We start from the raw sequence: 5,412 nt of genomic DNA on the forward strand, positions 1-5,412 counted from the left end.
ATTGGGAGATCCTGCGGTGTGAGAGGGCTATCACTAGCTAGTGTATCATCTCAACTGGCAAGTCACTGATTGGGAGAGAAACCCCCTCTCAAAAATTAAGGTGCCAAGTGATAAAGGATGGCACCCCGCATTAACCGCTGGTCTCCAGTCACATATATGCAGGGGTAAAGCAACAGCAAGAAGCTGCACCTCGATCATCAAGACATGACCCTTATGCCTTCGTGCACCAGCTGTTCCTTTACTTCATGTCTTGAGAAAGACATGAAGCACATTAGTAAGCAAGTTGAGGTTCAGTTCTTATCCTGACACATACTAACTATGGTATCCCAGGCAGGCAACTCATTGATACACTTTCATCTCGTGCATAACAGAGTATAAGAAACTATAGACATGATGTAGAAAAATCAAAATGAGAATGTGGATATGAAATGAAGGTCTTGGTAGGTAATGAAGAACTTCTGTATGCTCTCATTAGTATTAAAATTGCATGACCTATGAAACACATCAGAGACTTGGGGCCTTTCCTCTTCCTCCTTCTACTTATTTATTCTGACAAAATGTGCCTGCTGCAATTGTTTACAATTCACAACATGCTTCCCCTTATTTTCCCAGAGATATTAATTTTTTATTCCTTTTTATTTTTCTAAATTTGTTTTAATTAATTACAATTCATTCACTTTGTATCCCAGATGTACCTCCCTCCCTCATCCCCTTCCACTCCTGTCCTCCCTCCTTCTTTCCCTTCCATGCCCCTCCCCCTTCCACTGATAGGGGAGGGCCTCCTCCCCTTCCATCTGACCATAGCATATCAGGTCTCATCTGGGTGCATTGTCTTCCTCTGTGGCCTAGTAGGGCTGTTCCCACTTCAGGGGGTGGTGATTAAAGAGCCAGCCACTGAGTTCATATAAGAGACAGCCCCTGTTCTCCTCACGGAACCCACTTGGACACTGACCTGCCATGGGCTACATCTGTGCAAGGGTTCTAAATTATCTCCATGCATGGTCCCTGGTTATAGAATCAATCTCAAAAAAGACCCCTGTGCTCAGATTTTTGGTTCTGTTGCTCTTCTTGTGGAGCTTCTGTTCCCTCCAGGTCTTTCATCTCTTCCTTTTTATTCATAAGATTCCCTGCACTCTGTGGAATACTACTCAGCAATTTTAAACAAGGAAATCATGATGTTTGCAAGCAAGTGGTGCGAACTAGAAAAGATCGTCCTGAGTGAGGTATCCCAGAAGCAGAAAGACACACAAGGTATATACTCATAAGTGGATATTATATTTATATTATAGGATCATCATACTAAAATCTGTGCACCTAAAGAAGCTAAGCAAGAAGGAGGAACCTGGAAAAGATGACCAATCCTCATTCAGAAAGGCAAAGGAGATGAACAAGGGAAAAGGGAGAAAATGGGAAACAAAACAGGACCCTACCACAGAGGGCCTCTGAAAGACTAGCCAGCATGGTATGGAAGCAGATGCCAAGATATTCATTTTTAAGAACCCTTGCTTGTGTAAAAGAATCAACTAATCTTGAAATAGCTTTTAAACTAGCAACCAAATGTGACTGTCTTTTCATTAATTCTTATCTGTTATTTATAAAATATCTCTGTTGAAGCAAACCTTGAGACCAGGAGAAAAAGCTATCAATATAGGGAAAATTAATAACAGCTGAAACGTTAGTTTGTAGGGCATAACAATTACCACAGGCCATGTATCCCTAGCCAATAGTGATGCATTCTTCCCCAAGTCTGATGGCCACAAGTGTGAAATCAAGATGTCATTAGACTCAAATACTCCTTTAGAATCTGTCACAAAACCTATTTCAAGCTGTTCTTCTGGGCAGAAATCACTGATATCCCTTGGTTTATAGACACCTTGCTCAACTGTCTACATTTATCTTCACATCATATTCTTTGTGTGTCTGTGACTTTTCTATTCTCTCTGACAAGGACACTTATCATTGCACTTAGCTTCCATCTCAGTGATCTAAGATGATGTCACTTCAAGATCTTTATTTGATGACATCTTCTATGATCCTCTTCCCAACTAAAGTCACATTACAGGTTATAGATGGATGTAAATGTGAGTCTCTGTTAAATCTACTCCAATAGGCTTAGGATTACTGTAATGTTGGTGAATTTGAACCACACATTACATCCTGACTAGGTACTATACACTCTTTTTACTTTTATGTTGTCACTTGTAAAAAGATGGACGTGATAACATCTTTATAAAACTGGGCACAGAAGCAAAAAGACACACACAGTATATACTCACTCATATAAACATACAACATAGAATAAACCCACTAAAATCGGTACATCTAAACAAACTAAGCAAAAGAGAGGACACTAACTAAAATCCTCAATCCCTATCCTGAAAGGCAAAGAGGATAGACATCAGAAGAAGAAGAAAACAGGAAACAACCTAGGAACCTGCTACAGAGGGCCTCTGAAAGCCTCTGCCCTGCAGACTATCAAAGCAGATGCTGAGCCTGATGGCCAACTGTCGGGCAGAGTGAATGGAATTTTATGTAAGAAGTGGGAAATAGCAATAGCTGGAGAGGACAGGAACTCCACAAGGAGAGCAACAGAACAAGAAAATTTGAACACAGGGAACTTCCCAGAGACTCATACTCCAACCAAGGACTATTCATGGAGATAACCTAGAACCCCTGCACAGATGTAGCCCAATGGCAGTTCAGTTTCCAAGTGGGTTACATAGTAATGGGTTGAGGGACTGCCTCTGACATAATCTGATTGGTCTGCTCTTTGATCACCTCCCCCTGAGGGGAGAGCAGCCTTAGCAGGCCACAAAAGATGACAATGCAGCCACTTCTGATGAGAACTGATAGTCTAAGATCAGAAAGAAGGAGAGGAAGACCTCCCCTATCAGTGGACTTGGGGAGGGGCATGCATGCAGAAAGGGGAGGAAGGGTAGGATCAGGAGGGGAGGAGGAGGGGCTAATGGGGGGTACAAAATGAATAAAGTGTAATTAATAATAATAAAAATATTAAAAAAAAATAAAAAATCTGGGGCACAGATACACCATATATGATAACACTTGACTAACACAAAAATTAGTGTGAACTCAAATGGAACAAGAAAACAAACTTATGGAAACGTCCCTGGAATGGGTTTCAGGAGTTCTTTTCTATACTCTACAACTATTGGAGCTGTTCCAAAACTACTGATCAGTTGTACTGATCACATTTCTGGTGGCACAGTGCTCAGCGCATGTAGAACAAACTCTAGAATATTTTTTTCAGTTTCTTTATCTGTGATACTCTAGAATTTGAAAAGTATGAACTATAAAGCTCTTTGAAGAATGACTGAGTGAAAAATACACACAAAGGCGAGCAATTCAATAGGAAGCATTACCGTAGCAACATGTTTGATATCATGTGGTTTTGACGGTTTGTGTCTGGACTAGACTTTGTTTAGAACTCCTTCCTCCAAGGCCCTTCCAGAAAATCCAATGAGCAGACCAAAATAAAGTTCTGGGACAGTGCCTTCCAGACTGTCAACTAAATAAGTAACCCATTTCTACCTGCATGATTAAATTACCCAGCCACAGCTTTTCCAAGACTCAGCAATGTCTTTGAGGGATGTCCCAACTTGCCTTCATGTGCAAGCAAAGACTGGATGCAGAAATGCAAGAATTATACAGAGATCAACACATTTATTATCCAACAATATGTGGCTGTGTAATTAATTGTTATGGCTCCTTATGAGAAAAAAGTACAATTAAAGGTCCTACAACATGCTTTTATATTTGGAAAATGCTGCATAGCAATTTTTCTATTGCAGCTTAATACTGTCTTCTCTTCAGCATCAAGATGCTCAGTGGACAACTCCAGGTACCCAACAGTCCATCTTAAAATAATCTGCTTGCTTCTGGCTACTTTCTTACCTTTTTCAACAACTACTAGATTGATGTAGAATGCCATAGCAAGAGCTGAAACTTCAGTCATTCCTTTCCTTAGTTCACTTCTCCAACCAGTAGCGCAGGCAACTGTAAAGAATGATGGAATTCACACTGGCATGCACCTGATCCAATATTCACTGGTATCAGAGCCTTGGCGTCAGCAATGACTCACTGTGGAAGCACCATAATGTTGTCCATGTTGTCCCTAAAATGCATGTCACCACAATGCTCATTCCTGAGAAACAAGGCATAGGTGCCTGCCCTCAATATGTCACTTGAGCTCTGCACGGACCATTGTTGCAAATGGAAGACCTAAGTATCAGCGCTACCAGGGACCTCCCTCTTCTGGGCAGAAGAAAAAAAAGGAAGTCACATGTCAAGGCCTGAAGAGGACAGAGAGCTGTCTTACTGAGTATCATATGGTAGTGAGTAAAAGCCACCCTAAAGAGGTGTGGGGACTGTGTTTAGGAATATCCAGAAAGCAGGGGCTGGGAGCCACAACACATGTTCTGTCCTTATGTTGGATGTCACCTCTACAATACAAATTCAAATAAACAAGGAATCTATAAAACAATTCAGGAGGAACTAGTTTCCAAGCATGATGCCCTGCTAAGTTTGAATGCATGGACACTCAGAGAGGGCTCTGAGTATAACATTAGAGTGAAATTGTGTCAGGAAACTGACTGCTGGATATGTTCCATTGACTTCATAGCCCCTGTTGGACTGAAAAATTGTTTGCTATGTATTGGAAGTTTGCAGAATCCCATTTCACGTTTCCTTTCATGCATACTCCTTACTAAGCTTTAGCAAAAACTGCTTACAAGAATAAGAACTGAACAGTACACTTTTGTACCTTATTTTGAAGAAGCACAGGAACAGTTGTGCACACACTGAAATACACTGAAGTACCTCAACTGTGATTTCCTGAGGGCAATCTGTGTCTCCTCATCTCTGTATGACCCATCTACCTCTGGACACTGTTTCAGATTTTAAAATAATTTTCATTTGCTCTTATAACAAAATGATTGTGGCATCATTTGCAATCAGTCTAGTTTCAAAGAAAAAAAAATGAGGCTTCACCCCACCTACTGTCTCTTGGCCATTTAGAAGACTTTTCCAGGTTACACTCCAACAAATGTAGGCAGAGCAATTTCCTTATTTCCTCTACACCATCTGCTTCTAAGTCATGACATCATCTATCTTTTTAGACTGCCAATAGTCCTCGCCAGGCTGTCATTCACTGGCAGTGTTCTCAGTAAGCTATAGTCATTCCTACCTCTTGTCCTCATCAAGGGTGAGGAAATATTCCTAACAGATTGGGGATAATAAAATGGACACTCAGCACAGAGAAGTCAGTATCTTATACTAGAAGGGTCTTCTGTTAGAATCTACAGCCCAAATACCAATTCATGATCCCTTACCTGACCGAATCTATTTAGTTCTATCTTCCTCTCATTTCTATAACCCCCTCCCAACCAAACGTGT

The sequence above is a fragment of the Psammomys obesus genome, unplaced genomic scaffold (assembly GCF_907164565.1).
Source record: "Psammomys obesus unplaced genomic scaffold, mPsaObe1.curated_primary_1811, whole genome shotgun sequence".
In the NCBI taxonomy this organism is placed as follows: Eukaryota; Metazoa; Chordata; class Mammalia; order Rodentia; family Muridae; genus Psammomys; species Psammomys obesus.